The 26,413-nt window shown below is 36.2% G+C and overlaps 1 pseudogene across 1 annotated transcript in view; it reads right to left on the bottom strand.

The window, feature by feature from the left end:
* Positions 1 to 21,001: 21,001 nt before the first annotated feature.
* The window catches only part of LOC306652037 (spindlin-1-like), a 38,955-nt pseudogene continuing 33,543 nt past the window's right edge, over positions 21,002 to 26,413 (bottom strand). Inside the window, exon 2 of the transcript in view lies at positions 21,002 to 22,037. The product of the transcript in view is annotated as a spindlin-1-like (transcript). The remainder of the gene's footprint in view (positions 22,038 to 26,413) is intronic.

Genomic DNA, 26,413 nt, shown 5'->3' with positions numbered 1-26,413 from the left:
CTAAGCAGTGAATATTTATCAGATGAGCACGTATTTCTTGAATTAATTAATAAATAATCAAGATAGCATATGTCTTCTGGAAAGGTGGTGTTGTATAAAATACACTAGACCGAAGGCTTCAGTCTCAATCCTGAAATAGTGGCTTTGTGACTTTGGGCAAGTCAGATAACTATCCTCAACAAAGCTGAGATAATGGAATACCTCAGATGAAAGTAGTAGTAGCTGCCCTCCTAAGTTCTTGGAATTATGACTGCAAATATTTATTTGTTGAATAAAATCATAGGTGGGAAAACATTTTCACCTGTAAAGTAAGAATCATGTGGTGACATTATTATTTCCATGTCCATCTCTACTGATTACACTCTAATTAGACACATGAACATATATTAATATTTAGAGTTGCCTGCTCCATATGTCTTTTGGAACTGTTTTTAGGTAGGTTTTGCAAAATAAAATTCCAGTCTACCTACCTCTACAGACTGTTAGAAACTGTGTCCCATCAGCTCTCCCCTTCCCTTCCCTCACAGTGACGATGTTCTTGGGAAACTGAAGCCATTTCAATATTGGCTGGATAATGAGGGAGGCATCACAACTGTGCATCTCATGTGAAGTTCATTACCTAGTCATATTTGAGTGACTTTTATTAGTTACTTTGTTAGACTTTCAGTGTCAGATATAGGTCATTTCATCATTTGTTCACTCACTCATTTAAGAAGTAGCTAATTATGCACATGTGATCTATGAAACTTACCTCTTAAAACTCCAAATTCCCTAAAAGGCAAATGTGTTTTGACCCTGGCTAGGGACAGGTTGTAACAGGGAGTTGGGAAGATTTTGCAAGGCTATGTAGTTGGATACAGACCTAGGCATGGCCCTTAAGCACAACTTCTGATAATGCTTCAGGATGCCTGTCACATCTAAGGAAGAGTTAAGGATCACTGGGTTTCAGTCTGTACTGGCACTTTAAAAAGTGCTCATCATGGTGATCTAATCATATCTATTCTTATCCCATGTGTTTGGGAAGAAATATTGGTCACCAAAGTTTCATTCTCATACTAAAGAATGTGATAAGTGGTGATTATCTCATCCCCGGAAAAGGAACCTAAGAGAAGAGCTGTACTTGGAGCTCAAGGTGATGTGTGTCTCATGTCAGGGCACTGGAATTCTTCATGGTCAGGTCTGCCAGAAGCTAATAGACTGCAAAAAACAAATCCTTTGGGCATGTTCAGAATCAAGTGTGTTAAGGAGAAAAAGAGAGGCCACTAAAAGTTGAATGCAACAACTGATGTATTTGGTCACTCATATACAGGATGTGTGTCTACTGAGGTAGAGTCCTTGGAAGTGGATGAGACACATTTCTGTCTCAGAGTGAATAGAAGTGTGTGGGATCTGAATAAGTATGGAAAGAATACTGGGTTAGAGTGAGAAAAGTGACCTTGAGATCCTAGTTGTTCTCCTCAACTTTTTCTGATTTTAGAAAATCCTAACGATATTTTTGGAATTCTATTTTTTTTTTACATATGAAATGAGTACACAGTATTGTTACTGTCTAACATAAACACATCTTATCTTTTATTCCTTTTTATATTTACAGGCTGCATTTTAGTTTATTGTACACAAATTTTACATTTTTGTTTGTGCATGATGTAGATTCATACCATTCATGCCATCATATATGTACATAGGGCAATGATGTCTGTCTCATTCCACCATTTTTCATAAGCCCTTCCTCCCTCTCATTTTCTTCTACAAAATCTAAAGATCCTCCATTCTTCTCTCTCCACATCCCCTGAATCCCATTATATATCATCATTCACTTATCAGGGAAAACAATCAGGCCCTTGATTTTTGGGGATTGGCTTATTTAACTTAGCATGATATTCTCCAATTCATCCACTTATCTGCAAATGCCATAATATTATTCTTCTGGAAGCAGGGGTGGGAGACATGCGGCCCAATGGAATTATATGGAGTCAAACACTTTACTTACTTATCTACAGGACCACTCTTATTCTTCATGGCATACTATGAAGGAAAACAGAAGAAGCCTTATCAAACAAATGTTGTGGATAATTCGATAGGGAAAGAAAATGACTAGGTGAATTAAAGCCAAATTATATGTTAAAGGTGGATCTTGGGATGAACCTCAGCCCTTGAATGGAAACTTTCTAGTCAATTTTGTAAGTGATTGTGACACAGTTCACCTTCATTTGCCACAAGTGTGGCAGCGTAGCAGAAGGCATTTTGTGCCAGTCCTCTTGTGTTGTGATTCCACTTGCAGTCAGGTTCCAGTGCAGACTTCTAAGTTCTAAGAAGTTTCCTTTCCATTTTTGAAGTTCAGGGATAGTGATCTAGACTCCCCATCACATATAACTTGTATATGTGTGCATGATTATTAAATACTGGCACAAATCTGGAAGTCTTTTGTGAATTACCAATTTTTTTACCTGAGAAATCATGTCTCATGAGGGCTTATGCTTTGCTGTAATCAGAGTGACCAAAGCCAAGCTAGGTCTCATGGTTTGATTATTTTTTTCAAAGATGGTCACTAGTATCCAGATTTTATTCAGTGTGTAATTCTCACCTCTCTACTAGGCTCTGCAGATTAAAGATCAATGTAATGGAATCATTCTTTAGGACTTGTGGTCTAGTGAGTATGCTATAGCTACCTCACAGAAGTTTATCTCATGTACTTTTTTAAATAGCAGCTTTATTGAGGTCGATCTTCCCACCATAATATTGACTTTTTAAGTGTTCCATTCCAGTTCTAGGTCATTAGCACATGCACACTGTTGTGCGCGTACACTATTGCCTATCAGAAATTTTTCTTTCCTCTGAAAGAAAACCCTGTTCCCATTTGTAGTCATTCCCATTTATAACTCTTCTTAAGCTCCAGAAACCATGAGGCTTTGTCTCAACTATTTGTCCATTCTGATCATTTAATACAGAAGTTGTATTCAGTGCATGACCTTTTGACAACATTCATGACCTTAAGTCAGCTCTCTTTTTTTTTTCTCTTGCTTTTGCTGGTCATCATTATACTTCACTGAGTCATTTCATTTGTCCATTTTCTGGCCTGAGTCCTTTGGAGTAAAGAAAAGGCAATCCTTCTTTCAACAGGTATTTGTCAGATGCCTCCTTTCTGTCAGACTCCATGGGTCCTTTTTCTCACTTACCTCACAGTCTGATAAAGGTAAAATGAGAAACATGAATGACACACACATACAAATGTAGTAAAATTATTAGAGAAGCCCTATTCAAGGATAAAATATACCAAAATTTGAAAGAGGCCACAGTGACAAAAAGTGATGGGGCTAAACATTGGACAAACTATTTGGAACTAAGCTTGTCAGGCATTTGATAAGTTCCAAGGTCTGAAAGGAAGCCAGAGTGGCTGCATTGCTATTAAGAGGGTGTCCCAGGTGAGGGGAGCAGGGCTATGGTCACCTTTTTTTTTTTTTTTTTTTTTTTTTTTTTTTTTTTTTTTTTTTAGAAACAGGTTTGGATTCTTCCAGGTGGAATGCTATGATCTGATTTGGTTTAAGAAAATCTGGCTGCTCTTTGAATAATGAAATGCAAAAGTAAAATTGGAAAATAATACTTGAAAAGCTTCTGCATATGTCCTGCCCATTGGCACTGGCAGTCTTGGTTAAAACAGGGTAGAAGAAATGAACCAGAGTGGACACATCAAAAAGCTATGCCAAAATGAGAATGGCCAGGTGTTAAACATAGGTTGAGTGTAAAGTGGAGTGAGGCCCTGAGTTGAGCTCTTTGGTACACATTTCTCTAAAGTTAAGAAATCTGGATTCAAATGGCTTTAGACATGTATGAAAACCATGGACAGAAAGATTAACTGGACATTTACATACACACAGGTCTACAACTCACAGGAATGCTGGGACTGGATAAACAGTTGTGGGATTCATCACTGTGGAGGGAATACTTGAAACCATGTTAGTGGAAAAGCTCTGCTAGGGGGAGATTCCAGAGAGAAGAGATGCAAGCTCCAATGATTTACATTCATATAAGAATAGAGGTAAGATGCCACAAAAGTATTGGGGAGAAGGTATCAGGAGAGCCCGGTGGCATGCATCCACCAGGAAGAAGACTTCAGCCAATTCCAGTTTTGTTGAGGAATCTTGAGTCAATAGAAAGTGAATTCAGTATAAAATAAATGAATAATAAATTGGCAAAGCAGAGGCTGAGTTTGAGAGGCATGAGGAAGAAAAGTGAGAAGAAGAGAGCAGGGGACTGGGGAGCCTGTCTTTATAGCACTCAGTATCTTTGGGTAAAACGCGAACATAACAGACTCAGCTCCACAACCTGTTTCAGAAAACATCCAGCTCCACCATCAGCAAATGTATAAATTGAAAAGCCCCATGGGGGAAAAATGTGCTGTGGACTAATAGAATGCTAAAAATAGACAACCACTGAAGCACTAGTTCATGCTTCCCCCAGAATAATTTTTCATTTTTAATGTTTGGTTTTTATAGCTTGCTGATGGTATGCACTGTTTTACTTGGAAGGTTATAAGTGAGAAATCCTTAGAATTTCTTAGTTTTTGAGAGCATGGATCTTTCTTTCTTCAGTCTAAACTTGCCCATTATTAGAAGACAGAAATTATTATATCTGAGAGAGAATTTATATCCTCTAGTGATATAAACTATGTATTTTATACTTGGTGTCTGTAACTTAATGCATGAACCAATTTTGAGAATAGCCTATGCTGAGTTATTTTGGTGTTTAGAAAATAACCTTTGCAAAGTCTGTGCTCATGATCTTTTTAACCTAGCCCATCCTTCAATCCGTGAAATCATTGAGAAACAATTATTGCCCAATTTAGTTATCTAAGTTATCATTATTTGTAGAATTTGGCATTCTCTATGCAAACCTATCATGCCAAGTACATTGAACAAATAAGTCACTCTCAATACATTTATTAACATTTTCCTAATTTTAAAATGTACAAATAAAAAAATCATAATCTTGTTTGAAGTTGCTGTATGTAGGATAAATTCACTGAGTTAAATTTCAGTTAAATTTAAGAACTTTATCTGTATAAATGAAGGTGAAACAATACTCATGTTAATTAAATTTGAAGAGAAAGGAGGAATTGGTAACCTGCCTTTGGCTTACCTTTGATTCTTTATTGTGAGTGTACTGTCTAGTTATTTAGTGCCTGACCTTTATTACACTCTTTATGAATTTTAATAAATTGTAAATGCCCTGAGTACAATTTAGTCATTTTTTTTTGACATTGTGAAGAAATAAATAATTGTGGCAGTCATGGAATTTTTGAATAGCATCTAGTGATTAAATTTTTAAAAATACACTATTTCTGAATTTTTCATGGAAAATCTCCCTGATTTAGTACAATTTTGTTATCTTTCTACTCTTATTAACATCTTTAGAAATAAATAACTAGTAAATATTCAAAAGAGTCAATGATCAAGATGGTAACTAAGAAGGTGATCTTGGATATCTGACCAAATGGGTTTGAATCCTGCCTCTGACACATCATGGCATGTGTCCTTGGGCACAGGACTCAGCTTCTCAGGATAAAATCTTCTATCCCTCTGAGGACAAAAATCATACCTTTGTTTGTTGTCTCCATACTGTATATGCTATATCCATGTTATCACATTGTTGCAGTATCACATATTTTTAATCAAATAAGATCATTTTATTTAATAATGGCACCAAAGAATATGAATAAATATGCAAAGGAGGCACAAGGGCATAAAACATTAAGAATGGATTAACTCCAGTACTCTGTGGCAACATTGAAGCTACCTAGGAAAAATCACTGGGGGGTGGTTGTAATGCTTATGGTTTTAGACATTCACTGGGGGTCTTAGAACATATCCCTGGGGATCAGGGGGAGGAATTTCTATATTATAACATTTTTGAGTGTTTCCAACAAAGGTAGGGACAATGGTGGAATTATTCTGTTGTTAATTCAAGCAACACTAAGAAAGAAAAAGAAATATTTTGTATATTTGATTACCCTCATATCAACTGGAGGTATAAAAATTTTTGCCCTAATCCTTCATGAACAGGAGTCCAAATTCTTAATATTAGTATGGAGAAAGGAACTGATGAATTAGTACTGAAATTCTGTGATATAAGTTGTAGATTATGCAGGTTTTAAAGATATTATCTGAGCCAGGCATGGTGGCACACACCTGTAATTCCTGTGGCTCAGGAAACTGAGACAGAAGTATCAAAACTTCATACAAAATGTCTTGTGTGTTTTTTGGTATAGAACTGGTAGTGAGAACCTTACCTTCTCCTTGCTCTCTTTCTTTGCTTTACACATTAACCTTGAAAGTGAAATCTATTCTAGTGGACAAGTATCCTAGATTTGATTTGTCCTAGATTTGTTTTAGCAGACAAAGTATTGGTGATCCAGATCCTCTTTCTTGTGCTCCTGAAAAAGGATGATTGTGATGATGGCTGTGAAAGGAAGGGTCCCACCCTCAGAATCTGGGTCAGAGAAGAAGGTACACAGCAGCAAGTGTTTTGCCCTCTGTGTCCTCCACATGTGTCTCATGCTAACATGCTAAAGCTATGTAATCTACCTGCAAGTGTGTGTGACTGCAGAGATGCACATGTATGCATCAGAAACAACTGCACCATTTGATTTCAATTTGGACTTTCATAATCAGATGTGATAGTCCAATTTGATAAATAAATAAATAATGTTGTTCCTATGTTTTAAAATACATTAGAGCGTAAAATTATTTGACCCTTGCTGTGTCTCAAGTAAAATAATACTGATTTTTTGTGTACGATTTGTAATAAAAATAAATTATCTCACATAAGAGAAATGAAAATCTATGTTGTGTCTCCAAGTGAAGTAGTTTCAGGTGGAGAATATACAAGCTGAAATTTTTTCCTACATATCTTTACCCCTTTTAACATTTTTAACTAAAAAAATCTTTAGGAAATAGGATTTATGCTTGGAACATATCTTCTTTGCCTCATGGTTTTATTACTTTACTGTGAATCTGTTGTATTGAAAATTTCTGCTAGTACTGAAGGATTCATATACCACCAAAAAGAATATGTGGAGTGAAGAAAGACTGTTTAGACCCTATGTCTAGAGGTCGTGTGTGTGAGGGCAGGGTAATAAGCACAGTCTAGTTTCTCCTAGATTGTCTGTTTTAAGAGTGAATGTTTTCTTAGGCCCCAGGCAAACCAATGTGGTTTGCTACCCTGCCTCTTTATAGCTTCTGGAGGTACAAAACTTGCCCTATTGTAATTGTGTCTTTTCTTTACTACTGTTAAATGTTATGCATCTTAAAGGAAGTAGGGGAAGTAAAAAAATCTAAGATTAACTATTTATCCTATAAATGCTAGGCAAGGCTGAAATATTTTATGAACAGAGCTCAAGTTATTTTCAAAGCATTTCTCTTAGTAATGTATCTTTGACACTACTAAAACAAATTTCTGTTGATTCCATTTATTGAACATCATTGAAATATAAAATTTACAGGTTACTGTACATTAGTGAATTAATTGAGTGTCAAAGTTGAGTGGACTACAGAAAGGCAGATCAAAGGAGGCTCCTGACCATGCATATTCTCTTCCTTGCCTCTGTGACAGAGGCCTTCTGGTCAGGTGTCCAGTGTTGATTTTACAGACTGTTAAAATTTCAGGAAAATGCATAAAGGGGACACAGAATTTATGAATTATTATTACTTAAAACTGATTATGAATCTGCAGTTATTCAAGAACTTAGAGAATAAGAATTAGACAAGAAACATGACACCTTCTAACACTATTAGAAAACATTATCCCCAAAGACTAGATTGTTCTTAAAAGGGAACTCCTCTAGAAATTATTTGTAGCTATTTTTGGTCCTGGCAATGTATTAAGATCTTTAAGAACATGGATGATCATTATGGTGACAGCAGAGTCACTGTTTAATTCCTGTTTGATGCTGTGCACTCCAAGTTCAGCCTATCACTATTTCAATACTGCAGAGAATTCTGAGTACTCCTTAGGGATGTAATGCAATTCCCTCAAGCCCTAAAGTGCAGTGAAGTAAACAGGAAGCCATAGTCAGTACAGTTTGTATGATGCAGAACCTGGACTCAGAGAACAAACCAGTGTTCACATCTCAGCTCCAGGTCCTCTTGTTTGTATGATCTTTGCCAAATCATTATTGTTTTGGACTTCATTTCTTACATGTAGTATGAGATCAGAGAAGTTAGTTTTCTTTCTATTGTAGGGCTGTTATTAAGAATAAATGAGACATTGAAAGCACTTCATAAGTGCTCTGCAGAGCCAAATTTTCTTCTCTATTTACTGGAAACATGTATTTAGCAGTGCACAGAAATCAAAAGATAGATTTTATTTTGCTTTTAGCAATTGACTTTTAGAAAGCCTCTTAGCCTTCCATGACTTGGTCTCCTTCTTCAGAATCTCAGTATATCTGAGTAGCTGACATGTCAACAATCTTCCAGTTTCCAATTTCCTGGATAATGAGTGAATATTTTAGAGACAATAAAGGCATGGATGAAATCACATGCTAGATTCACCCAGGCCTCAATCTAAATTTTGCCTCTCCCTCAATTCTGAGCCATGCATTGCTCACTGTCCATTCATATCTTGTTTACTCTTCTTTCCTACAAGAATGGGGTTTTGTTCTGAACACCATGTGCAAATTACTACAACTTTTCTACTTCTTTTTTTACAACTACTTATACTCTACTCTACCCAAGAGGCAAATCTACTAGTTTCCCCACCCTTTGCTTGTCTTGTGTTTCTCCAGGTAAAATTTTATTGGAGTACATCACTGATTTGTTTACATCTTGGCTGAGGTTCTTCTCCAGTTCTATGGGCAGAGTTGAGCAGTTGTGGAAGAGACCAGGGAGCATGCAAACCACTAGCTCTTCGCTATCTGGTTCTTTGAGGAATATGTTTGCTGATCTCTCATTTAGTTTCAAGACTCTCTCTTTTTCTCCATCTTCCTCTCTCTCCATCTCTCTTTCTCTCCTCCCATTTTGGCCTGTCTTATTCTCAATCTTATACTATATTTAATGACCATTAACATTTTTTCTTCTAGGACTCTTGTTTTTTAAACGGTATATTTTTCAAGCTTACAGTTTTGATTTTACATACATATGTTAATGTTTCTCTGATTAGTTCTATTTTTAATTCATCTCTAAAATTTGTTTTTTAAAACATTTATAATATCACAATAGAGATTAACCTACAAAAAATACAAGACCTTTGCTTTTGTTATGTGTATGTCATATTATCTGATATTGTGTTGTCTGTTTATATGTGTGCATCAAAATATCATGTACATGATATCATTGACATAGATAATGAGCACTTGTGAAATTAAAATTTAGAAAATGGATCCAAATATCTTTAATTCACATTATTTTAAAAGGTTTAATTTAAATTGGGTAAAGAAATGGAGGTAAGATATCTTTAAAATTACTTAAACAAACAAATCTCTCTAGGTGATCAAAGTAATAAAATGTTGATGTCTGTAAAATATCTAATCCACAGCTGGGGAGATAGCTCAGTTGGTAGAGTGCCTGACTCACAAGCACAAGGCCCTGGGTTCAATCCCAGCACCACCACAACAATGACAGAATGTCTAATCCATTGTTTCTAGGGCTATTATTCGACAGAAAAGAGATGGCAAATACTGTTTAATACACTCGTCTGATATTTGGGTTTTACAGTAAAATAAATAGATTTGACCCATATGGGATTATTCCTTTTTGTTTGTTAGAGACATCTGATTAATTTAAGAAATTAAAATGCTGATTTAAGTAAAATTGAGTACTCTTTACTCCTTAAATTCCATTTGGTAACATGGTAAATGAAAAGAGTTTATAATTGTTTTGTGTCATCACTAAAAACAAGGTTACTGGGAGTTAAGTCCTAACAGGTATAATTCCATATAAAAAGAGATTCCCAAGATTCAACTGTGTTTCAATAAGAGTACTATAGATAACATAAAATATTTTATCTTATTAAAATGAAGTAGTTTATCTAAATTCAGAAATTTTGTAAGCTATTTTTCAAAAAGTGATAAAAAATGTGATCTTTCCTACAGGTAGGAAAGAAAGTAAAAGGTTTTAAGTATGGAAATATATTTAGTAGAAGGAAAAAAAAAATGTTTCCAGGTAAGAAAGTCTCTGTGTGGTGAAATACATGAGGATCTAAATAAGTGTTAAGGAAGTCTGTGTGTAAGTAAAGGGAAAATTTCGACAAGTTTGTGTGCAACTAAGTTGGTTAGATGTATGTGAGACGATCAGTTCAAGCTATTTAGGGTTTTTCCCTAAGGTAAAATATTAATGGGTTAATACACACCAATGTTAAATCTATATGTTAAAATGACAAGGATTTCTTAAAAACACTAATTTACTCTTAACATTTTGTCTGTTAAGTTTTATTCTTTAGAACAATCAGTCTTAAAACTTAGGGTTTATACAATTATGGTTAAATAACAACTGGAGTATTGTACTACATTACAGAGTCTAACTATTTCTTTAAAAGTGAAACATTGTTAACTTAAAAATATCAAGGTAATTATGGAATTGTCACTCTTCTTTGTATATTAAATGTGTTTACATTTTCCAGGTATACATGTCTTTAAAGAAGAAAATTTATCAAACTCTTGTTCTCCAAACTAAGCTTTTCTGTAATGGTAATTTTAAACATATAAGAATAGTAAATTTTTTGGGGAACTTATTTATATCATTTAATATTCTATAGCAGGACTTGTTATCAAAAGGGTATAAGAAAAATTTATGTTACTTTTCCATTGGAGATGATTTGAAATGTAAATGTATTTCTTTTTTATTGTAAACAAATGCGGTACAATTTTTTTTCTCTGGTTGTACATGAAGTAGAGTCGTACCATTTATGTAATCATACATTTACATAGGCTAATGGTGTTTGATTCATTGTTACTTTTTCCTTCCCTTCACCCCTCCCAACCCTCTTTTCCCTGTACACAGTCCCTCCCTCCTCCATTCTTGACTCCTTCCTACCCCCCATTATGTATCATCATGTGCTTATCAGCAAGGTCAGTTGTCCTGTGTTTTGTTGAGGTTGGTTTACCTCACTTAGCATGATATTCTCCAATTTCATCCATTTGCCTGGAAATGCCATAATTTTATTATTTATTATGGCTGAGTAATATTTCATTGTATATGTATACCAGAGTTTCTTTATCCATTCATTAGTTGAAGAGTATCTAGGTTGGTTCCACAATCCAATTATTGTGAATTGAGCAACTGTGGACATTGATATGACTACATCACTGTAGTATGCTGATTTTAAGTTTTATTTTTGATTTTATTTGGGTATAAACCAAGGACTGGCATAGCTGGGTCAAATGGTGGTTCCATTCCAAGTTTTCTAAGGAATCTCCACACTGCTTTCCAGAGTGACTTCACTAATTTACATCCCCACCAACAATGTATGAGTGTACCTTTTTCCCCACATCCTCGCCAACACCTATTGTTGCTCATATTCTTGATAATTGCCATTCTACTTGGGTTGAGATGAAATCTTAGAGTAGTTTTGATTTGCATTTCTCTTATTACTAGAGATGAACATTTTCTATATACCTGTTGATTGCTTTTAGATCTTCTTCTATGAAGTGTCTGTTCATTTCCCACTTGTTGATTAGAGAATATCATGCTAAGTGAGATAAAGTTTTTGAGTTCTTTATATATTCTGAAAATTAGTACTCTATCTGAAATATGAGTGGTAAAGATTTTTTATAAGAATTATTGTGAATCCAAGAATAACTATGAATTATTCAACCCATTTTACTAAATGATTCAATTCTTTTCTCACAGAATAAACCATTAAGAAAAAATGACATATACATGAAATAAACTTTTTATAAGTAATGAAAGAGTTAACTAGAAGTAGAGCAATTTGTTTTCATTCAGTAAAACATGAAAGGAGACATTTATGAAAGCCTGAGGGAGGAAAACAACTGCAAAAATAAGATAAGCATTAATTTAAAAATTATGTTGTTAAACTATCTGTCCATAATTGAGTTCAGACCTTTAAAATATTATCAAATGGAAATCACTGACTCACCTTAATTACCTTCACCTAACACAGAACAGAGCCAATGCTGGAAACTTCCATCAACCCCAGAGTAAGCAGTTTCTTAGTGTGGCAATATTTCAGGATACAGGTAATGAATATAATACAGTTAATTTTTCTAAAGCAGTTAGCAGCAAAACAAGTCCACTCATACACTTCCAAGACCCCACAAAAGAGAAGTATTAACTTTTTTGAAGAGCAAACTTCTGTGAAAGAAGACGCTACACCGCAGGTTTGATAAAGTTTAGGTGGTAAATTCAGATTTAGGTTGAAAATCTCCTGCACAAGATATTGCATCTCCATTTTCAAAAGGGCATTTGAAATCAACAGATCCTCCTTCCCTATTTTGCAGCTCACCTCTGTCTTCTAAATAGAAGTCAATGGAATGGAGAAACAGTGGACTGGGAAAGCTGTGGACACTAAAGTTTTCTCCAGGGAGTATGCAATACCTACTTGGGATTGGGAACCAGGCCTTGGGGGACATGGAGGACAGGGCTCAGTGGAGAGGAGTGAAAGGGTGGGTTGCTGTGTCTGGTACTTTTTTGAAGTTCAAATGTCAGTCATCCTTAGATAACAACTCTGTGGGTGCTGACACTAATCAACCCACCTTTAATCAGAGTAATGGAATGAGTCTCCAGCATTCTTTGAAAAAGCAGAGGGTGGAGTCACAGATTTAAAGGTTTTCCATGGCTTTGATTAAAGAAAATAAAATGGCAACATGGCACACACTTACTAGCTCAGTTTCCCTCTGTGGATGCCTCATGGATTAAAGACACACCGTATTAACCCACCCACAGCCTCCAGACCTACCAATGCTTGATCCTGACCTGATGACCAAGGAAAATATGGGGACCTAGAAGCTCTTGCTCGCCAAGTCCAAGATGTTGAGCCCCAGAGCCCATCTTGATGGAGAGTCCACCTGGCCTACACCCACCCTATTCTACTTGGGTGGTGCCCTTGCCTGTGACCCCCACCCAAATCCACCATGACTGGCCCACAAACAGGTTCTTGCTTCCTGGTTGTGCCAGTGTCAATCACATACTGACTTTCTGAGGGCTTTCAGAACAATAGCAGTTGAAGCTCCAGCAGCACCCAACATCCGGCCACCACAGGGCTGAATTTTGCTGCCCACCACCTTGGACCAGCATCCCAGGTTTTGGCACCAGATGCAGCCCTAAGTGTCCCCAAAGCCTCCCAGTCCACAAGTTCAGGATGCGCCATCAAACTACCAAAGGCCCTGTGCCCTGTGTCTGCCCAGCAGAAGCTTGAGTTGCCTGGCCATTCCTGGTGACCAACACTGCCCCAACCCAACCCTAACCAGCACTATTCAAACTGCACTAATGATGGAAAATATAAAGAGTACAGCATTTCCAATGAACCAAAGTCGTTTCCACCATAATTAGTCATAATAATTGTTCCTGTTTTGTCTTTGAAGAACTTTCGTTTTTTAAGACAATCAGTTTAAGAGTGTGTTCAGGCACTACAGAACAGTCTTCAAATGGGTCTTGAGTGTTCAGAGATTCAAATCCAATGCACTTTGGGGTTTGGCACATAAAATAGAAATGAAATCTGGTTTAGAAGTAACTGTGATTTTTTAAAATAATGCACAGTCCCTTCAAATGCTGCATTACATTTACAACTAGAAAATTACCTTCTGTTGGCACTATATTTGCTTCACCAGTGCATTTTTATCCTACAACCACTAGAACAGCACAGTAAGCAAATATACAGGAAACTGAAATAAAAATAAAGAAAACAAAACTTAAATATCTTTTAATGTGGAATTTTAGTTATTACATTGAACATTCTACTTAGAATAGCGCATGCAGAAAATGATGGTCTGCTTTTACATGGCAACCTGACATCACACACACATGCACACAAACACAATACTACAGCAGCTAAATGAGAAAGGCCAATAAATTTTATACATAGTCATGTCTTGTTTTTTCACAAGTTCCATGAAAATTTTGGAAATTAATGTTGAATTCCTAGAACAAAAAACCAATATTCAGATACCAGAAAAATGCAAACAATGCATGCAGATCTGAAATATGAGACTAAAACAAAGCCCAAGATAAGTGGGCTTGGGAACATAATTAGCCACAGAGACATTAAGTGTGGTGTAAGCCACAAAAAAAAAAAAAAAAAAAAAATTAAAAATTTAAAAATAAGGGAAAAATGGAAAAACAACCAACCAACCAACCAAAAAAAAAAAAGACCCTTTCCCTTTCCCTCAGTCCTAAAGGAAACAAATGGAACAATGATTAAAAACATCTTCATCATTATCATCGTGTTGCATTCCTCTAGAGACTGGGAGATTCTGAATATATAAAAGTCTCTAAAGCAGCTTGCAGAAAATACCACAATGCAAGTCATTAGGTGATTCTAGAAGTGTTTCAATTGACCCAACCCTCAGAATACTTCAACAGGAACTTTATTTCTGGCCTGAAGTCACTGCACCATATTCTGCACACTGTGAGTGCTGGACACATTCACACACTTGTGCCACAAATGTCAGTATGGGCTCCAGGAGCCAGGCTTAGCTTTGAGATTTACATGCAGGGGAAGAAAAGAGCACGTCTGCAGGACAACACCTGCTCACACCCGCACAGAAAGCATTTATGATTAGGATATCACAATGCTTTGAGAAGCTTGTCCCTGGCTGCCCATGGTGAAGTCCTGAGCACAGGGAAACTCAGCCAGGGAGACAAGAAAATTGAGGTACTGTGTTCACATGATGAGTGATCATTACCATCCAGAAGCATAAGGCACAAGTCCTTGTGCAGGCTAAAATGGGCATCAAGCAAACCATGTGTTGTGAGGCTACAGAATGATTTGTAAAATCAAGAACAGTTCCAAGAGAGATCATTTGGGACCCTCCAAAACCTCTGATGTTTGGCTGACAGCATGCACATGTAGGTTCTGCCCCAACCACAGGTTAAGTTCTCCACAAGAGACTGGTTTCCCATACTGTCTTCTCCTGGATGTCAAACCACGAGGTTGTTTCAACACAAAAGGAGACTAGCAGACCTAGGTTGGTGCCATCACTGGTTGTTTGCAGTCATGAAGTGGGTTGGGGGGTGAGTCAGGCCACTTGCATACAGAGGTAGCAGGCGGGCATCCAACCAGCCTGCCTTGCGGAGCTGGGTGGCAAGTAGCCAACCCACCCAACCACCAGGCTAAAGACAGACGAAATCACTGAACAACCCCACCGACCACCATGCCAAGGTTTGTCACCATTATGGAGCTAGCCAGAGGCTTCTTTACAGGCTGGTGCAGGCATTTTGAATTACTCCTGAGGGTGTGGCCATCATCATTGGAAGGGCTACTCCATTCCTGAGACAGATACAGGAGGATAGAGGACCTTTGACAAGACCCAAGAGCCAAGAAGAGGAGGTATTGAGAGATTTGGGACCAACTCAGAGCTACCAGGGAATATACCCCACCTGAGGACCACCACCCCTAGAAGGCCAGCTTCCTGGTGGAGCACTGCATTATCAAGTTCCACCAAGACTTCAGGCCACCGAAGGCTAAGAGGTGAGTTATTGGAAATCTACAGAGACAATACTAGTCAATAGAGGAAATTTGCAATATCCCAGAGTTTCACTACTAGAGGGTTAGATACATAAGCAATATGCGAAAAAAAGAAAAAAAAATCCCAAACAAACCTAAATGGTATAGCAATAAAATCCAATGATAGCATGGCAGGAAAACTGTCAGAAAGGGAGTTCAGAATGTACATAATAAAAACGATCAGGGAGAAAAGGAGGATACGAAAGAGCAAATGCAGGCATTGAAGGATGAGATGAAATAGCAAAGAAGGTATTGAATGATCGCACCAATCAACAGTTAAAACAGCAAATACAGGAAGCAAAAGATTATTTCAATAAAGAGTTAGAGATATTGAAAAAAACAGAAATCCTTGAAATAAAGAAAACAATAAACCAAATTAAAAGCTCCATAGAAAGCATAACCAATAGGATAGAACACCTGGAAGACAGAACCTTAGATATTGAAGACAAAATATTTAATCTTGAAAACAAAGTTGAACAAACAGAGAAGACGGTAAGAAATCATGAACAGAATCTACAAGAACTGTGGGATATCATGAAAAGGCCAACTTTAAGAATTATTGGGATTGAAGTAGGCTTAGAGAAACAAACCGAAGGAAAAAACTATTCAAGAAAATATCACAAAATTTCCCAAATCTGAAGAATGAAATGGAAAACCAAGTACAAGAGGCTTATGGGACTCAATATACAAAATACGGATATCAGCAGATTTTTCAATCCAGACCCTAAAAGCTAGAAGGGCCTGGAACAACATTTTTGAAGTGCTGAAAGAAAATTAATGCCAAACAAGAATTATATACCCAGCAAAACTTATCTTCAGATATAATGAAGAAATAAAATTCTTCCATGATTAAAAAAAAGCTAAAAAAATTTACAAAAAGAAAGGTGGCATTACATAACATTCTCACAAAATATTCCATGAGGAAGAGATGAAAAACATGATGTAAATCAGCAAAAGGAGGAACTACCCTAAAGGAATAACCAAATAAAGGAAAAATCAAGTCGTGTTAAAAAAAAAAATGAGCCAAATGACTGGAAATACAAACCATATCTCAATAATATCCCTGAATAATGACCTGATCTCATCAAATCAAAAGACATAGACTGGCAGATTGGATTAAAAAGAAAGATTCAACAATTTGCTGCATGAAAGACTCATCTCATAGAAAGAGAAACACACAGACTAAAAGGTAAAGGATGGGAAAAAAATACCATGCACATGGACTCAGCAAAAAAGCCAGAATATCCATCCTCATATCAGATAATGTGGACTCCAAGCCAGAATTATTCAGAAGGGATAAAGAAGAACATTTCATACTGCTTAAGGGAAGCATAAATCATCAAGACATAACAATCATAAATATCTATACTCCAAACAGTGGCTCATCCATATACATCAAACAAATCCTTCTCAATGTCAGAAATCAAATAGACCACAACACAATAATTCTAGGTGATTTTAACACACCTCTCTCACCACTGGACACATCCTCATAACAAAAATTGAACAAAGAAAGCATAGATCTCAATAACACAATCAATAATTTAGACAACATAAATTTATAGAATATACCATCGAATAAAGAGTGAATACACTTTCTTCTCAGCAGCTCATGGATTGTTCTCTAAAATAGACCATATATTATGCCACAAAGATACTGTTAGCAAATATAAGAAGATAGATATAATACCTTGTACTCTATCAGATATTAATGGATTGAAATTAGAAATAAATGACAGAGTCAAAAACAGAAACTAACACCTGAGGATTAAATAATATGCTATTGTATCATGAATAGATAACAGAAGATATCAGGAAGAAAATTAAAAATTCCATAGAGATAAATGAGAACAAAGAAATAACATATCAAAATCTCTGGGACACTATGAAAGCAGTTCTTAGAGGAAAATTTATTTCATGGAGAGTATTCAATAAAAGAAGAAAAAAAATCAACAAATAAATGACCTAACAAAGCTCAAAGCCCTAGAAAAAGAACAGAGGAACACCAAAAGTGGTAGAAGACAGGAAATAGTTAAAATCAGAGCTGAAATCAATGAAATTGAAACAAAAGAAACAATCAAAAAAATTGACAAAATAAATAGTTGGTTCTTTGAAAAAAAATTTGATAAACACTTAGCCATGCTAACAAAGAGAAGAAGAGAGAAAACCCAAATTGCTAAAATTCGGAATGAACAAGAAAATATCACAACAGACATGATTGAAATACGAAACATAATTAGAAGCTATTTTGAAAATCTATACTCCAGCAAAATAGAAAATCTCAAAGACATCAACAGTTTTCTAGAGACATGTGAATTGCCTAAACTGAACCAGGGGGACATACACAATTTAAATAGATCAATTTGAAGTAATTAAATAGAAGAAGACATCAAATCCTAACAACAAAGAAAAGTCCAGAACCATGTGGTTTCTCAGCCTAGTTCTACAAGACCTTTAAAGAAGAGCTCATTCCAATACTTCTCAAAGTATTTCATGAAATAGAAGAGGAGGGAACCCCCCCAAACTCTTTCTATGAAGTCAATATCACCCTGATAACTAAACCAGGCAGAGACACATCAAGAAAAGAAAATTGCAGAACAATGTCTTTCATGAACATTGACGCAAAATTTCTCAACAAAATTTTAGGAAATCACATACAAAAATATAATACAAAGATAGTGCACCATGATCAGGTGGGTTTTATCCATAGGGATGCAAGGTTGGTTCAACATCCAGAAATCAATAAATGTAATTCACCATATCAATAGACTTAAAGTCAAGAATCACATGATTATTTTGATAAATGCAGAAAAAGAATTTGATAAAATACAGCATCCCCTCATGCTCAAAACACTGAAAAACATAGGGATAGTGGGAACATTCCTTAACATTGTAAAGGCCATTTATGCTAAGCCCATGGCTAATATCATTCTAAATGGTGAAAAACTGAAAGCATTCCCCCTACAACTGGAACAAGACAGGGATGCCCTCTTTCAACTCTTCTATTTAACATTATACTTGAAACTCTAGCTGGAGCAATTAGACAAACCAAGGAAATTAAAGGATACGAATAGGAAAAGAAGAACTCAAACTATCCCTATTTACTGATGACATGATTATATATTTAGAGAACCCAGAAAATTCTCCCAGAAAATTTTTAGAACTCATAAGTGAATTTAGTAAAGTAGCAGGATATTAGATTAATGCTCATAAATCCAATTCATTTTTATACATAAGTGATGAATCTGTAGAAAGATAAATTAGGAAAGTTACCCCATTCACAATAGCTTCAAAAAAAATAAAATACTTGGGAATCAATCTAACAAAAGATGTGAAAGACCTCTACAATGAGAACTACAGAACACTAAAAAAAAGAAATTAAAGAATACCTTAGAAGATGAAAAGACCTCCCATGTTCTTGGATAGGCAGAATTAATATTGTTAAAATGGCCATACTACCAAAAGTGCTATACAGATTCAATGCAATTCCAATTAAAATCCCAATGACATAACTTACAGAAATAGAACAAGCAATCATGAAATTCATCTGGAAGAATAAGAAACCCAGAATTGCTAAAGCAATCCTTACCAGGAAGAGTGAAACAGGGGATATCACAATACCAGAACTTCAACTATACTAAATCAATAGTAACAAAAATGACATGGTATTGGTATCAAAATAGACAGGTAGATCAATGGTACAGAATAGAGGACATGGAAACAAACCCAAATAAATTCAATTTGCTCATACTAGACAAATGTGTCAAAAATATGCAATGGAGAAAAGATAGCCTCTTCAACAAATGGTGCTGGGAAAACTGGTAATCCAAATGCAGCAGAATAAAACTAAACCCCTATCTTTTAACCTGCACAAAAATCAACTCACAATGGATCAAGGACCTTGAAATCAGACCAGAGACCCTGCATCTTATAGAAGAAAAAGTTGGTCCAAATCTTCAACTTGTTGGCTTAGGATCAGACTTCCTTAACAGAACTCCAATAGCACAAGAAATAAAAGGATAAAGAATAATAAATTATGGCATTTGCAGGCAAAGGGATACAGTTGGAGAGTATCATGCTAAATGAGATAAGCCAATCTCAAAAAACCAAAGCACAAATGATCTCACTGATAAGGAGATGATGACACATATAGGGATTGGAAGGGGGCATGAATGGAGGGAGGATGGACTTTATAAAGGGATAAGAGGGGTTGGGGGTGAGGTGGAGGAAAAAGTAACAGAATGAATCAAAAACTATTACCCTAGGTAAATGTATGATTACACAATTGATATGTCTCTACTTCATTAACAAACAGAGAAACAAGATGTACCCCATTTGTTTACAATAAAAATGAATTAAAAACGGGGAAGAGGAGCCATCTAGCTGATCAACCAATCACATTTGTGATTCTATTTCAGTGTTAAACAACATTTCAAGAATAAACCATGAAAGGACTCTGTGGCAAAGGGCTGCTATTATACCCACAAGCCAACACAGATGACTGGGCCTTCTACGCAAACACCTCACTGACATGCAAACCCGGAGGGGTCAATGAAGGAATGAACCCACATTAACAGCACACCTGGAAGTAAGAACATACACCACCACAAGACATGTCAAGAGATTTAAGCTGGTATTTTTCCAGACATTTTTTGAGGGGGAAAAGCAGGAGGGAAGGGACAGGGAAGAGGCCTTCTGACCATCATCAATTATAGTAATAAAAATTAGAAATTCCCAGAGAACTTGATAAGAGCCAACAAGACCATTCTTAAAACATACACTTCTAATATAACACTGTTCTTCCAAGAACTTACCACATACTCACAAACTATTGATGTACTGTTGCCTTTTAAATCCAAATACTAAATTTAAGATCATTGGTGTATACAAATAACAAACCAAATATGCCTTCCAAAACACACCTATATTACACCATGTGAACCAAGGACCTGGGCTTTGCTAAAATAGTCATGATTAAAATGTAAACAAAACATTTTTTACAAAGCTTAGAAATAAAGGCAGCCTTTTACTCAGATTTCTCACCAGTTTACCAAATTCTAATGTAGGTCAAAAACTCTTCACAAATGGTTCATTTTGGGACTTATGATTTAAAGCCTCCAGATTGAAGAGGTACTCTGAAATTCTGACTTTCATAACAACTTGAACATCCCTATGTGCTTCCTGTGCCTCAATTTAATTTTAAATAAAGAGCAGGAATATAATAAATATGACTGACTTAGGTCAACAACTCCTGTTATAGTAGAGAAAACAGTATTACCCCCCATCCTAATCCACAAGGAAAGGACTGCCAGTGGCGTGCGTGTGCATGTGCACCTCTGTGTGTGTGTACATATTATACATGTAGACACACAGATACAGAGAGAGACAAGTAGTTATAGGTACATATATCTCAAAAAAGGCAGTAACAAAAATACCAAACTATGCTTGCATTGTGGCAGCGGAATAAGATAATGTTAGAGTGAAGGGGGAAATGGTTAGGATCTATTACAGATTTAAATGACTATGATACTAGCTTAATTTTTACCAAACTTGCCTGTAACTCCCCTCCCAACAGACAGACTTACAAGAGAAGGATTCCTCCTTGCACAAAATGATTTGTGTTCACATCAATCTGTACTATTCAGAACAAAACCAGTACTGCTGGCAGAGATTGTGGATTTGCAGGGACATTTAAGCTTTCATTAAACTGGAAAGCAATCAAGTCTTTATGTCTACAGATTATACATTTAATAGTTCAACAAATTTGGCAAAGTTCATGATGACATCTAGGATGTTTTCACCAAACCATAGACATAAATATGGAAATCATCATCAAACTTGATGAAACAGATGGATGGTTTGGCTTCTATTTGATGAATGACCATGTCAGTCCTTTTCGAGCCATCTTCTTTGGCATATTCCACTTTTTTGCCTACTAGGCTATCCACAACTTTTCCTGGTTCCCTTTCTGTTGGAGGTGAGTCATTGGAGTCAGGCAAGATGTGAAGGTCACCTTCTTTGTAATTGTCTAGCAGCTGGTACATGTACAAGACAGGGTCCTTCTCATACGTGATGTAGAACCACATGTTCATGACAGGTGCCTGTGCTAAGACCATTCCCCTCCACTCATCTTTAGAGCCAACCTCTGTCTCAAACATATGTTCCACCCCTTTGCCAATCATTGTGTCTGCCAAGTGTGCATCGCTGATCCGAGATGTTGCAAATCTATCAGGTAGGACTTCAAGTGCAGAAACTCTTTCATCTTTATTAAGTTCTAGTCCATAAACACAGTCAAATTCATCATACTTTATAAGATAAAAAGAAGGATTCATGGGCACCTGTTCCAGGAAGGTCCCAGGTCCCTGGGGGTAGAGGGAGGAACTGTTTTTGTTTTTTACTATTCCTCTTCTTTCCTGATGATCAAGAAAAATTTGCCTTCATAGTTCCTGTTTTCAATCATCATAAGCCTACTGATTAATATCAGTGGTAACTTCTTCCTCAAGATATGTTCAGTAAACTGACATTATATCCAAATTTTGTGAATAAGGCTCTTCAGTGTTTCTGACAATTATTCCCACATATTCTTGTTTGGATATTTTGATTGGTGGACCAATACTTACAGAACATACTTTAACTAAATTACAACACATTCTATTACAATCTGACCTCTATGTGGCCACAGAAAAAATCCAACAACTCACTATTAACTAATTAGAACATAAAATACTCCAATTTTATTCCATTTTTCATGTTGCAAAACTGACACTTTCTTCCAAATTCTCCTTAGTTCATTTAGGGCAACTTTCAAGACACTTTAATTGGGTTCCACCATATAATTATTTACTGATATGTTGTCACGTTTTTTTTTCAGCTGTTGAGCTGACATTATAATCTCACCAGTGTTTGCAGATAACTCCTTCACTCACTGCAGCTCTGCAGCATGTTAATGTGAAGTTATTTACAGTTCTTATAGATAAACTCCCAACGCTCAATGTTCTTTTATCTATAATAATCTTTACAGGAAAGTCTTATGCCTTTACTGCATTTGTTGTCATTTATAATAAAATATTGCATGTAATATAGTGGTCATATTCTCTTCACTTTTCAGGAAAAAATGTTCTCTTTATGCTGAAATATATGCTCAATTGATCTCAGATAGTGGCCATCATATTTTATCTGTTACAGGAACAGATATTCATGTACTTTATCTTACAGAAAGACTTTACATTTACAGTATTTACTATTTTCTTCATATTCTCAAGCTGTCTTACAAGATTTTTTAGCTACTGCTTTCCATGCACTCAGGATGAGTGCCTTTCCTTGTGTCAAGTCTCTCGTGCTCCTTCTATAATTGCCTCCATTCCATTTTCCAGGGCGATTACTGTCTATACTGATGGAGGAAAACAACAGGGTTTCTTATCTATATTCACTGATTTAAAAAAAAAAAAAGTACTGATTATTCCACATTGCCTCAAGCTTCTCCTCAGTGAGCAGAATTAGCTGCAATTATTTTGGTTCTTCATATATTTCCCACAACATTAAACATCATTACAAGATTCTCAGTATTTAGCCAAACTGAAACCTCATATGTCCTCTGCAATTTGGTCACCTCATCTGGACTGTAATTTGTTATTCCTGCTTATTACTCTTCAATCTATTTCACAGGATTTTACAGCTCCAGTATTTCTTCCTCATACATGTAGCCACACCAAGATGTCTGAACAACTCACTGAAGGAAATGCTCATGCTGATGCTGCTGTAAAATCACTTTATCCTCTCTTTTCAGATGCCATGGTTTCACACAATTTTTTTCATCAAAATGTTTGTTGTTTAATGAAAACCTTTTCTGTTTCCTCTTAAGAGGCCCATTTCATTGTTAATAATTGCTCTCTTTTCAAAACCATTTGTTTTCTCACTTGGGAAACTATAAACCCTTGAGGTTTACATTGTTATGCCCTTTGGCGATAAATATAACTAATTTTTCTCCTCTTCACCCCCATTTCTCTTTACATGTTACCACATATACATCCCCTGTTCTTATATGGGCCAGTGCACAATGTTCAGAGAAGGTCTCAGTTTGTATCTTTCATGTGCTCATTTGCACTTCCACCAGGGGCAAACCTCATTGTTTAAAAACTGAGAATGCCCCAACTTATACTTCTAGTTCCTTTAAAACTTTTGTAAATCAATGGAATATAATTTCAACCCATGAAATTTCTCAAAATCCTACTTTAGTTGCACATCGCACACTTAACACATGCCTTTTAAAAGAAAACAAAAAAGGGAACATAGCCTTCCTCATGTTAATAATGCTCTCAATATTGCCTTATTCACAACAAATGTTCTTAATGTACAGTATGAAGATAATGCACATCATTGGTCCTCTGTCTTGGATAGGTACTTTTCCGCTCAGGATCCCCTATCAAAGATTTAGGTAAAATACCAAGTTCCACCAGATCCAATATGGCAGGGCCCTGAACCTTTAATTACATGGACAAGGGAATATTTTGCTGTTATTTTTCCTACAGGTCTTGTCTGGATTCCTGCCAGATGTGTGAAATCCATCAATCATCATGAGTTGGCATCAAGAACTTCTCAAATTTGATTCCCAAATTTGACGCTTGATGAAGAGGACCCTAAATCAAAGAAGGAACATCCAATAAGAACAAGAGGCCCAAGAAAGGCTCATTCTTCTAATCATCTAGTAACATGGGGGATATAAAAATTTTAACAACATCTGCTCAATAATTTCTAGCCAAGATGGATTTAGAATGTACCCCAGAAAATTTGGTTACAGTTCTGTTTGCCAAACTTACCCAGAATTCCACAATTATGCTATTATTGTGTTATTTCTGTGTTATTGTATCCTCGTTCGTGGTGACCCACTACTTAGCAAAAATTGTTAATTCTTTTGAAATGTGTATCATCAATCTATTCTTGATAATATGGTGGCTATTGATTATTTGCTGATATTACATCATAAGGGATGCCAGAATTTAATAGTATGTGTTGTTTCCATTTAACTAATAATAGTAACCTTTTTTAAATGGAATTGGCTCATCTTAAGGATATTGTAAAGTAGGTGCAACAAGGTGATAGAAGATGGGATTTTTTAGATTGGTTAACCTCATGGCTGCCAAATTTTACATAGATCAAGGAGCTTTTCATTGGAGAATGCTTATTGATATTTACCTCATTATACTGTGCTTGATTTTGGCAATGTTTGTGTTGCTTTCTCCCTCCATCTTCCTTGAACAGAGGACAAGTAATGTCTTTAAAGACCATGCAAAACAAAAAAGGGGATTTGTAGGGGTTTCAGATCAATCTATGTTTAGAGGAGCAAAAGTCCCTTCAGTTGAGCAAACACCTCAGGACACAATAGGTGTTCTGTCTGAATGACTTAGAAGTGCTCTGCAACTCCTCGGTCCTTGAGGCCTGGAGACATTATATTATTATCATAACCTTTGGTCCTAGTGGACTCTGAGAAGCAAGTAAGTTTTGTGATCTGGACATGAACAAACATAACTGTACATGAAACCCAGTGAAACTTGATATGATCCTGGAACAGATAAAAAACTGGACTGCCTTTTCCACCAGAGCCACTTCTTGCTCTTCACCATCCTGTGTGCTTGTCTCTTTATTATCTCTCCCTTTAACCTATATAGCTGGATCCCAATTAATCATTTACACCACCCTGAACAAGTCTAATCAGGAAAGAAAAAGTGTATCGGAGGCCTCATGACAGCAGCCAAATAGAGCAGATGAATTAAGAACTATATCTGACCCTAGTCTCACCTTTGCCCGTTCTCTCACTTTGATGGAAAGGAGACAAGGGTTAAATGCAGCATAAAGGTACCCTGTTCTTTGAGAACATATTAAGGTCCCCTAAGGGGCACTGGTTAACAGAGTTCAGTAGTGCTCTTTCCAAGACACTGGTGTCCTGAGAATACATGAATGTGAGTGGAGATGAGGCTATTTTTATTTTCTGTTGCTAGTCACATGGGTTTCTTCAATCTAGCAAGATTATATGAAAACCTAGGGGGAAAAATAAACAATACCTGCTAAGAATTGAGCTCTCACTGTGCCCAGTCTTTCACAGTAGCACCACCTTACCCATGATGACAGATGAGTGTCATTGATACAGATGGGAACACTGAGGGTTACAGAGCCAAAGTATCTTTCCCAATGTCAGGGGCTCAAATCCTGTACTCTCTACCACTAACCATCTCTGCTTTTCTCAGAGATGGGGTGTGGAGAGATGTACCAGGGGAGCAAATTGGGGCTTGGAAGAATTGACTCTTTTTTTCAAATTGCAAACTTTGTTCGAATTACAGACAATTAGCAGAAAGTTTTGAGGCAATTGACTTGGAAATTGGAAAACCACATTAGTATATAAGTTACAGGATAGCAATGACATCACTGACACTAGATACAGTGTCTGGATACTCCTCTGGGAAAATTTTATTCAACTATCATCCTGGGGAACTAAAGCTCTATTATTGTCTCCATTCTGCACTCAAAGAAACAAAGCTAGAAAATTTTAAAATATGTAAACCAGCTGTGTTACAACCAGAATGAGAATTCAGATCTCCTGTGTTCTGCTCTAAGAACTTTCTTCCACCTATGTTGCCTTTTACAAGACCCATCCGGTTACCATCTTGAGAAATGTTTAGTCTGTAGCTGTTATAAAAGAAAGAAAGAAAGAAAGAAAAAAGAAAGATAAGAAGAAGAAGAAAGA

The sequence above is a fragment of the Sciurus vulgaris genome (assembly GCF_902686455.1).
Source record: "Sciurus vulgaris genome assembly, chromosome: Y".
Classification (NCBI taxonomy): Eukaryota; Metazoa; Chordata; class Mammalia; order Rodentia; family Sciuridae; genus Sciurus; species Sciurus vulgaris.
Note: the sequence above shows the minus strand (reverse complement) of the source record. Positions and strands in the feature narration are given on the sequence as shown.